This window comes from Bombus terrestris, chromosome 11 (assembly GCF_910591885.1).
Source record: "Bombus terrestris chromosome 11, iyBomTerr1.2, whole genome shotgun sequence".
Lineage (NCBI taxonomy): Eukaryota > Metazoa > Arthropoda > Insecta > Hymenoptera > Apidae > Bombus > Bombus terrestris.
This window is the reverse complement of record NC_063279.1, coordinates 15,006,226-15,020,470: the sequence shown is the minus strand read 5'-3', so window position 1 is coordinate 15,020,470 and position 14,245 is coordinate 15,006,226.

Below are 14,245 nucleotides of genomic sequence, written 5' to 3'. Positions count from 1 at the left end.
TACGGTGCAGGGCGTTCCGTGTACGGTCGTAGGACTCTGTTCCTCTCTTTAGTATGACGTGCTGGTGGTGATGCCCATGAACTTTGCGATGGCTACATCACTCTTTTTTTTTTTGCGTGAGGAGGGGAAAATGCTATTACGCATGCCCCGTAACCCGCGTCACTGGGTTATGTGGGAGTCGGTCGGATGTCGTTGCCATACCCACTAAAAACCCCTCCTCCTTCTTCCTCCGCTTTGAGGGCAGACAACCCCGGTAAAACCTGTCGGCAGTCATCAGGGTTGTCCTTTCGTGCCCCGTTGTATCTACCTCTTCGGGCAGTTACTGCTCATGTCATCTTCTCAGCCAGTTCAGGATACTGGGCTGATCTCCTTCTGCGGTTTTTCGTTCTTTTGTATTCTTGCCTTCATTGCTCCGCGTAGTTGTTGTTTCACTCGTTCTCCTCCTTGCCTCTTCCCAGGCCCTCGCTGTCACCCTCCTGTGACACATGACGGTCTTGCAGAATTGCCTGAATTTATTCCAGCTCTCGTTCTTGGCGGTCACCGTGGCGATCAGATTGTCCACGCCTATCTTCTCGCCAAGAGCGTTCTCCAGCTCGATCCTTCTGTCCTTTCACTTCGGGCACGCGAAGAGGGCGTGCTCTGCATCGTCGTTAGGGTCTCCACAGTTGAGACAGTTGCTGTCGCTGTCCTTGCCAATCCTCTTCCTATAGACACCGAAGCTCCCATGCCCGGTTAGAAGCTGCATGGTGTGGTGATCGATGTCCATCTTCTTTTTGGTAAATAGCAGCGCACTCGGTATTAATTTCTTCGTGACATTCTCCTTTTTGTAGCTGTTCCATTCCTTCTGCCACTCCTCTTGGGCCTTCTTGCGAATCGCCTCCAGTTCCTCCTTCAGCTTGCAGCCGTCATCAGCGCCAATCCTGGACTCATGGATCTTGTTCCTCTCGTAGGTCTCTCCGAGCATCTTTATCCTTACGTAAATCAGGAGATTCCCGGTCAACACGCAAAGTGCCGCGTGGGAGACGGTACGGTATGCCGTCGTTGTTATGCACAGGGCCGTTCGTTGTGCTCGTTTCAGCTTTTTCGTAATAATAATAACGTATGACGTTATATAGCACTATCATATAACGTATAAAGTTGTATACTGTTACGTAATAACATATCACGTTATATAGTATTACCATATCACGTATAACGTTGTATACTGTTACGTAATAGCGTATAACGTTATATAGTATTACCATATCACGTATAACGTTGTATACTGTTACGTAATAACGTATCACGTTATATACTATTACGTAAAAACGTATAACGTTATATACTATTACGTAATAACGTATAACGTTATATAGTATCACTATATCACGTATAACGTTGTATATTATTACCATATAACGTATAACGGTATATCCTATTACGTAATAACGTATAACGTTATATGGTATTGCCACATAACATATAACGTTGTGTATTATTACCATATAACGTATAACGATATATAATATTACGTAATAACGTATAACGTTATATGGTATTGCCACATAACGTATAACGTTGTGTATTATTACCATATAACGTATAACGATATATAATATTACGTAATAACGTATGACGTTATATAGTACTATCATATAACGTATAACGTTGTATACTGTTACGTAATAACGTATCACGTTATATAGTATTACCATATCACGTATAACGTTGTATACTGTTACGTAATAGCGTATAACGTTATATAGTATTACCATATCACGTATAACGTTGTATACTGTTACGTAATAACGTATCACGTTATATACTATTACGTAAAAACGTATAACGTTATATACTATTACGTAATAACGTATAACGTTATATAGTATCACTATATCACGTATAACGTTGTATATTATTACCATATAACGTATAACGGTATATCCTATTACGTAATAACGTATAACGTTATATGGTATTGCCACATAACATATAACGTTGTGTATTATTACCATATAACGTATAACGATATATAATATTACGTAATAACGTATAACGTTATATGGTATTGCCACATAACGTATAACGTTGTGTATTATTACCATATAACGTATAACGATATATAATATTACGTAATAACGTATGACGTTATATAGTACTATCATATAACGTATAACGTTGTATACTGTTACGTAATAACGTATCACGTTATATAGTATTACCATATCACGTATAACGTTGTATACTGTTACGTAATAGCGTATAACGTTATATAGTATTACCATATCACGTATAACGTTGTATACTGTTACGTAATAACGTATCACGTTATATACTATTACGTAATAACGCATAACGTTATATACTATTACGTAATAACGTATAACGTTATATAGTATCACTATATCACGTATAACGTTGTATATTATTACCATATAACGTATAACGGTATATCCTATTACGTAATAACGTATAACGTTATACGGTATTGCCACATAACGTATAACGTTGTGTATTATTACCATATAACGTATAACGATATATAATATTACGTAATAACGTATAACGTTATATGGTATTGCCACATAACGTATAACGTTGTGTATTATTACCATATAACGTATAACGATATATAATATTACGTAATAACGTATGACATTATATAGTACTATCATATAACGTATAACGTTGTATACTGTTACGTAATAACGTATCACGTTATATAGTATTACCATATCACGTATAACGTTGTATACTGTTACGTAATAGCGTATAACGTTATATAGTATTACCATATCACGTATAACGTTGTATACTGTTACGCAATAACGTATCACGTTATATACTATTACGTAATAACGTATAACGTTATATACTATTACGTAATAACGTATAACGTTATATAGTATCACTATATCACGTATAACGTTGTATATTATTACCATATAACGTATAACGGTATATCCTATTACGTAATAACGTATAACGTTATACGGTATTGCCACATAACGTATAACGTTGTGTATTATTACCATATAACGTATAACGATATATAATATTACGTAATAACGTATAACGTTATATGGTATTGCCACATAACGTATAACGTTGTGTATTATTACCATATAACGTATAACGATATATAATATTACGTAATAACGTATGACGTTATATAGTACTATCATATAACGTATAACGTTGTATACTGTTACGTAATAACGTATCACGTTATATAGTATTACCATATCACGTATAACGTTGTATACTGTTACGTAATAGCGTATAACGTTATATAGTATTACCATATCACGCATAACGTTGTATACTGTTACGTAATAACGTATCACGTTATATACTATTACGTAATAACGTATAACGTTATATACTATTACGTAATAACGTATAACGTTATATGGTATTACCATATCAAGTATAACGTTGTATAGTGTTACGTAATAGCGTATAACGTTATATAGTATTACCATATCACGTATAACGTTGTATACTGTTACGTAATAACGTATAACGTTATATAGTATTACCATATCACGTATAACGTTGTATACTGTTACGTAATAACGTATCACGTTATATACTATTACGTGATAACGTATAACGTTATATACTATTGCGTAATAACGCATAACGATATACTACTACGTAATAACGTATAACGTTATACACTATTACGTAATAACACATAACGTTATATACTATTACGTAATAACGTATAACGTTATATGGTATTACCATATCACGTATAACGTTGTGTACTATTGCCATATAACGTACAACGATATATACTATTACGTAATAACGTATGACGTTATATAGTATCACTGTATCTTGTATAACGTTGTATGTTATTACCATATAACGTATGACGGTATATCCTATTACGTAATAACATATCACGTTATATACTATTACGTAATAACGTATAGCGTTATGTAGTATTACCATATCACGTATAACGTTGTATATTATTACCATATAACGTATAGCGATATATACTATTACGTAATAACGCATAACGATATACTATTACGTAATAACGTATAACGGTATATCCTATTACGTAATAACATATCACGTTATATACAATTACGTAGTAACGTATAGCGTTATGTAGTATTACCATATCACGTATAACGTTGTATATTATTACCATATAACGTATAGCGATATATACTATTACGTAATAACGTATGACGTTATATAGTACTATCATATAACGTATAAAGTTGTATACTATTACGTAATAACGTTTAACGTTATATAGTATTAGGATACATCTTATAACGTTATATACTATTACGATATAAAGTATAACGCTGTATAGCATTACGATATAACGTATAACGTTATATAGTATTACGATATAACGTATAACGCTGTATAGAATTACGTTATAACGTGTAACGTTATATAACATTATGATATAACGTATAACGTTATGTAGTATACCGTTACAACGTATAACGTTACATAGTATTACGATATAACGTATAACGTTATGTAACATTACGATATAACGTGTAACGTTATGTAGTATACCGTTACAACGTATAACGTTACATAGTATTACGATATAACGTATAACGTTGTATAGTATTTCGATATAACGTATAACGTTATATAGTATTACGATATAACGTATAACGTTAAATAATATTGCGATATAACGTATAACGTTATGTAGTATACAGTTACAACGTATAACGTTATATAGTATTACAATATAACGTATAACGTTATATCACATTCCGATATAACGTATAACGTTACGTAGTATACGGTTACAACGTATAACGTTATATAGTATTACGACATAACGTATAACGTTATATAGTATTACGATATAATGTATAACGCTATATAGCATTACGATATAACGAATAACGTTATATAATATTACGATATAACGTATAACGTTCTATAGTACTACGATGTAACGTATAACGTTGTATACTGTTACGTAATAACGTATCACGTTATATAGTATTACCATATCACGTATAACGTTGTATACTGTTACGTAATAGCGTATAACGTTATATAGTATTACCATATCACGTATAACGTTGTATACTGTTACGTAATAACGTATCACGTTATATACTATTACGTAAAAATGTATAACGTTATATACTATTACGTAATAACGTATAACGTTATATAGTATCACTATATCACGTATAACGTTGTATATTATTACCATATAACGTATAACGGTATATCCTATTACGTAATAACGTATAACGTTATATGGTATTGCCACATAACATATAACGTTGTGTATTATTACCATATAACGTATAACGATATATAATATTACGTAATAACGTATAACGTTATATGGTATTGCCACATAACGTATAACGTTGTGTATTATTACCATATAACGTATAACGATATATAATATTACGTAATAACGTATGACGTTATATAGTACTATCATATAACGTATAACGTTGTATACTGTTACGTAATAACGTATCACGTTATATAGTATTACCATATCACGTATAACGTTGTATACTGTTACGTAATAGCGTATAACGTTATATAGTATTACCATATCACGTATAACGTTGTATACTGTTACGTAATAACGTATCACGTTATATACTATTACGTAATAACGTATAACGTTATATACTATTACGTAATAACGTATAACGTTATATAGTATCACTATATCACGTATAACGTTGTATATTATTACCATATAACGTATAACGGTATATCCTATTACGTAATAACGTATAACGTTATACGGTATTGCCACATAACGTATAACGTTGTGTATTATTACCATATAACGTATAACGATATATAATATTACGTAATAACGTATAACGTTATATGGTATTGCCACATAACGTATAACGTTGTGTATTATTACCATATAACGTATAACGATATATAATATTACGTAATAACGTATGACGTTATATAGTACTATCATATAACGTATAACGTTGTATACTGTTACGTAATAACGTATCACGTTATATAGTATTACCATATCACGTATAACGTTGTATACTGTTACGTAATAGCGTATAACGTTATATAGTATTACCATATCACGTATAACGTTGTATACTGTTACGTAATAACGTATCACGTTATATACTATTACGTAATAACTTATAACGTTATATACTATTACGTAATAACGTATAACGTTATACGGTATTGCCACATAACGTATAACGTTGTGTATTATTACCATATAACGTATAACGATATATAATATTACGTAATAACGTATAACGTTATATGGTATTGCCACATAACGTATAACGTTGTGTATTATTACCATATAACGTATAACGATATATAATATTACGTAATAACGTATGACGTTATATAGTACTATCATATAACGTATAACGTTGTATACTGTTACGTAATAACGTATCACGTTATATAGTATTACCATATCACGTATAACGTTGTATACTGTTACGTAATAGCGTATAACGTTATATAGTATTACCATATCACGTATAACGTTGTATACTGTTACGTAATAACGTATCACGTTATATACTATTACGTAATAACTTATAACGTTATATACTATTACGTAATAACGTATAACGTTATATGGTATTACCATATCAAGTATAACGTTATATAATATTACGTAATAACGTATAGCGATATGTAGTATTACCATATCACGTATAACGTTGTATATTAATACCATATAACGTATAGCGATATATACTATTACGTAATAACGTATCACGTTATAAACTATTACGTGATAACGTATAACGTTATATACTATTGCGTAATAACGCATAACGATATACTACTACGTAATAACGTATAACGTTATACACTATTACGTAATAACACATAACGTTATATACTATTACGTAATAACGTATAACGTTATATGGTATTACCATATCACGTATAACGTTGTGTACTATTGCCATATAACGTACAACGATATATACTATTACGTAATAACGTATGACGTTATATAGTATCACTGTATCTGGTATAACGTTGTATGTTATTACCATATAACGTATGACGGTATATCCTATTACGTAATAACATATCACGTTATATACTATTACGTAATAACGTATAGCGTTATGTAGTATTACCATATCACGTATAACGTTGTATATTATTACCATATAACGTATAGCGATATATACTAATACGTAATAACGCATAACGATATACTATTACGTAATAACGTATAACGGTATATCCTATTACGTAATAACATATCACGTTATATACAATTACGTAGTAACGTATAGCGTTATGTAGTATTACCATATCACGTATAACGTTGTATATTATTACCATATAACGTATAGCGATATATACTATTACGTAATAACGTATGACGTTATATAGTACTATCATATAACGTATAAAGTTGTATACTATTACGTAATAACGTTTAACGTTATATAGTATTAGGATACATCTTATAACGTTATATACTATTACGATATAAAGTATAACGCTGTATAGCATTACGATATAACGTATAACGTTATATAGTATTACGATATAACGTATAACGCTGTATAGAATTACGTTATAACGTGTAACGTTATATAACATTACGATATAACGTATAACGTTATGTAGTATACCGTTACAACGTATAACGTTACATAGTATTACGATATAACGTATAACGTTATGTAACATTACGATATAACGTGTAACGTTATGTAGTATACCGTTACAACGTATAACGTTACATAGTATTACGATATAACGTATAACGTTGTATAGTATTTCGATATAACGTATAACGTTATATAGTATTACGATATAACGTATAACGTTAAATAATATTGCGATATAACGTATAACGTTATGTAGTATACAGTTACAACGTATAACGTTATATAGTATTACAATATAACGTATAACGTTATATCACATTACGATATAACGTATAACGTTACGTAGTATACGGTTACAACGTATAACGTTATATAGTATTACGACATAACGTATAACGTTATATAGTATTACGATATAATGTATAACGCTATATAGCATTACGATATAACGAATAACGTTATATAATATTACGATATAACGTATAACGTTCTATAGTACTACGATGTAACGTATAACGTTGTATAGTATTGGGATATAACGCATAACGTTATATAGTATTACTATATAAAGTATAACGTTACGTAGTATACGGTTACAACGTATAACGTTATATAGTATTACGATATAACGTATAACGCTGTATAGCATTACGATATAACGTATAACGTTATATAGTATTACGATATAACGTATAACGTTACATATGTTTACGATATATCGTATAACGTCATGTAGTATTACGATATAACACATAACGTTATATAGCATTATGTTATAACGTATAACGTTATGTAGTATACCGTTACAACGTATAACGTTACATAGTACTACGATATAACGTATAACGTTATATAACATTACGATATAACGTGTAACGTTTTGTAGTATGCAGTTACTACGTATAACGTTACATAGTATTACGATATAACGTATAACGTTGTATAGTATTTCGATATAACGTATAACGTTATATAGTATTACGATATAATGTATAACGTTATATAGTATTACGACATAACGTATAACGCTATACTATTACGATATAACGTATAATGCTATATAGTATTACGATATAACGTATAACGTTGTATAGTATTTCGATATAACTTAGAACGTTATATATCATTGCGATATAACGTATAACGTTCTATAGTACTACGATGTAACGTATAACGTTGTATAGTGTTAGAATATAATGCATAACGTTGAATAGCATTACTATATAAAGTATAACGTTATGTAGTATACCGATACAACGTATAACGTTATATAGTATTACGATATAACGTATAACGTTGCATAGTATTTCGATATAACGTATAACGTTATATAGTATTACGCTATAATGTATAACGTTATATAGTATTACGACATAACGTATAACGCTATATTATTACGATATAACGTATAATGCTATATAGTATTACGATATAACGTATAACGTTATGTAGTATTCCGTTACAACGTATAAAGTTATATAACATTACGATATAACGTGTAACGTTGTGTCGTATACAGTTACAACGTATAACGTTACAAAGTATTACAATATAACGTATAACGTTATATAACATTACGATATAACGTATAACGTTATATCACATTACGATATAACAAATAACGTTATGTAGTATACAGTTACAACGTATAACGTTACATAGTATTACGATATAACGCATAACGTTATGTAGTATACAGTTACAACGTACAACGTTATATAGTATTACAATATAACGTATAACGTTATATCACATTACGATATAACGTATAACGTTATATCACATTTCGATATAACGTATAACGTTATGTAGTCTACAGTTACAACGTATAACGTTACAAAGTATTACAATATAACGTATAATGTTATATAACATTACGATATAACGCATAACGTTATGTAGTATACAGTTACAACGTATAACGTTATATACTGTTACGATACAACGTTTAACGTTATGTAGTATTACGATATAACGTATAACGCTATACTATTACGATATAAAGTATACTGCTATATAGTATTACGATATAACGTATAACGTTGTATAGTATTACGACATAACGTATAACGTTATATAGTATTACGATATAACACATTACGACATTACGATATAACGTCATATAATATTACGATATAACGTATAACGTTATGTAGTATGCAGTTACTACGTATAACGTTACATAGTATTACGATATAACGTATAACGTTGTATAGTATTTCGATATAACGTATAACGTTATATAGTATTACGATATAATGTATAACGTTATATAGTATTACAATATAAAGTATAACGTTATGTAGTATACCGTTAGAACGTATAACATTATATAGTATTACGATATATTGTATAACGCTGCATAGCATGACAATATAACCAATAACATTATATAATATTACGATATAACGTATAACGTTATATACTGTTACGACATAACGTATAACGGTATATAGTATTACGATATAACGTATAACGTTCTACAGTATTACGATATAACGTATAACTTTATATAGTATTACCACATAACGTATAACGCTATATAGTATTACGATATAACGTATAATGTTGTATAGTATTACGATATAAAGTATAACGTTATGTAGTATACCGTTACAACTTATAACATTACATACTATTACGATATATCATATAACGTTATGTAGTATTACGATATAACGTATAACGTTATATAGTATTACGATATAACGTTTAACGTTATATAGTATTACGATATAACGTATAACGCTGTATAGCATTACGATATAACATATAACGTCATATAATATTACGATATAACGTATAACGTTATGTAGTATATAGTTACAAAGTATAACGTTATATAGTATTACAATATTACGTATAACGCTGTATAGCATTACGATATAACGTATAACGATATATCACATTACGATATAATGTATAACGTTATATAGTATTACGACATAAGGAATAACGCTATATTATTACGATATAACGTATACTGCTATATAGTATTACGATATAACGTATAACGTTGTATAGTATTACGACATAACGTATAACGTTATATAGTATTACGATATAACATATATCGTCATATAATATTACGATATAACGTATAACGTTATGTAGTATACAGTTACATCGTATAACGTTATATAGTATTACAATATAACGTATAACGTTATATCACATTACGATATAACGTATAACGTTATATCACATTACGATATAACGTATAACGTTACGTAGTATACGGTTACAACGTATAACGCTATATAGCATTACGATATAACGAATAACGTTATATAATATTACGATATAACGTATAACGTTCTATAGTATTACGATGTAACGTATAACGTTACATATGATTACGATATATCGTATAACGTCATGTAGTATTATGATGTAACACATAACGTTATATAGCATTATGTTATAACGTATAACGTTATGTAGTATACCGTTACAACGTATAACGTTACATAGTATTACGATATAACGTATAACGTTATATAACATTACGACATAACGTGTGACGTTTTGTAGTATGCAGTTACTACGTATAAGGTTACATAGTATTACGATATAACGTATAACGTTGTATAGTATTTCGATATAACGTATAACGTTATATAGTATTACGATATAATGTATAACGTTATATAGTATTACGACATAACGTATAACGCTATATTATTACGATATAACGTATAATGCTATATAGTATTACGATATAACGTATAACGTTGTATAGTATTACGATATAACGTATAACGTTATATCACATTACGATATAACGTATAACGTTATGTAGTATACAGTTACAACGTATAACGTTACATAGTATTACGATATAACGTATAACGTTATATCACATTACGATATAACGTATAACGTTATGTAGTATACAGTTACAACGTATAACGTTACATAGTATTACGATATAACGTATAACGTTGTATAGTATTTCGATATATCGTATAACGTTATGTAGTATACAGTTACAACGTATAACGCTATATAGTATTACGACATAACGTATAACGCTATACTATTACGATATAACGTATAATGCTATATAGTATTACGATATAACGTATAACGTTATGTAGTATTCCGTTACAACGTATAAAGTTATATAACATTACGATATAACGTGTAACGTTGTGTAGTATACAGTTACAACGTATAACGTTACAAAGTATTACAATATAACGTATAACGTTATATAACATTACGATATAACGCATAACGCTATGTAGTATACAGTTACAACGTATAACGTTATATAGTATTACAATATAACGTATAACATTATATCACATTACGATATAACGTATAACGTTATGTAGTATACAGTTACAACGTATAACGTTACAAAGTATTACAATATAACGTATAACGTTACAACGTATTACAATATAACGTATAACGTTATATAACACTACGATATAACGCATAACGTTATGTAGTATACAGTTACAACGTATAATGTTATATACTGTTACGATATAACGTTTAACGTTATATAGTATTACGATATAACGTATAACGCTATACTATTACGATATAACGTATACTGCTATATAGTATTACGATATAACGTATAACGTTGTATAGTATTACGACATAACGTATAACGTTATATAGTATTACGATATAACAGATTACGACATTACGATATAACGTCATATAATATTACGATATAACGTATAACGTTATGTAGTATACAGTTACAACGTATAACGTTATATAGTATTACGATATAACGTATAACGTTATATAACATTACGATATAACGTATAACGTTATGTAGTATACCGTTACAACGTATAACGTTACATAGTATTACGATATAACGTATAACGTTATATAACATTACGATATAACGTATAACGTTATGTAGTATGCAGTTACTACGTATAACGTTACATAGTATTACGATATAACGTATAACGTTGTATAGTATTTCGATATAACGTATAACGTTATATAGTATTACGATATAATGTATAACGTTATATAGTATTACAATATAAAGTATAACGTTATGTAGTATACCGTTAGAACGTATAAGATTATATAGTATTACGATATATTGTATAACGCTGCATAGCATGACAATATAACCAATAACATTATATAATATTACGATATAACGTATAACGTTATATACTGTAACGACATAACGTATAACGGTATATAGTATTACGATATAACGTATAACGTTCTACAGTATTACGATATAACGTATAACTTTATATAGTATTACCATATAACGTATAACGCTATATAGTATTACGATATAACATATAATGTTGTATAGTATTACGATATAACGTATAACGTTGTATAGTATTTCGATATATCGTATAACGTTATGTAGTATACAGTTACAACGTATAACGCTATATAGTATTACGACATAACGTATAACGCTATACTATTACGATATAACGTATAATGCTATATAGTATTACGATATAACGTATAACGTTATGTAGTATTCCGTTACAACGTATAAAGTTATATAACATTACGATATAACGTGTAACGTTGTGTAGTATACAGTTACAACGTATAACGTTACAAAGTATTACAATATAACGTATAACGTTATATAACATTACGATATAACGCATAACGCTATGTAGTATACAGTTACAACGTATAACGTTATATAGTATTACAATATAACGTATAACATTATATCACATTACGATATAACGTATAACGTTATGTAGTATACAGTTACAACGTATAACGTTACAAAGTATTACAATATAACGTATAACGTTACAAAGTATTACAATATAACGTATAACGTTATATAACACTACGATATAACGCATAACGTTATGTAGTATACAGTTACAACGTATAACGTTATATACTGTTACGATATAACGTTTAACGTTATATAGTATTACGATATAACGTATAACGTTATATAACATTACGATATAACGTATAACGTTATGTAGTATACCGTTACAACGTATAACGTTACATAGTATTACGATATAACGTATAACGTTATATAACATTACGATATAACGTATAACGTTATGTAGTATGCAGTTACTACGTATAACGTTACATAGTATTACGATATAACGTATAACGTTGTATAGTATTTCGATATAACGTATAACGTTATATAGTATTACGATATAATGTATAACGCTATATAGTATTACAATATAAAGTATAACGTTATGTAGTATACCGTTAGAACGTATAAGATTATATAGTATTACGATATATTGTATAACGCTGCATAGCATGACAATATAACCAATAACATTATATAATATTACGATATAACGTATAACGTTATATACTGTTACGACATAACGTATAACGGTATATAGTATTACGATATAACGTATAACGTTCTACAGTATTACGATATAACGTATAACTTTATATAGTATTACCATATAACGTATAACGCTATATAGTATTACGATATAACATATAATGTTGTATAGTATTACGATATAAAGTATAACGTTATGTAGTATACCGTTACAACTTATAACATTACATACTATTACGATATATCATATAACGTTATGTAGTATTACGATATAACGTATAACGTTATGTAGTATACAGTTACAACGTATAACGTTATATAGTATTACAATATA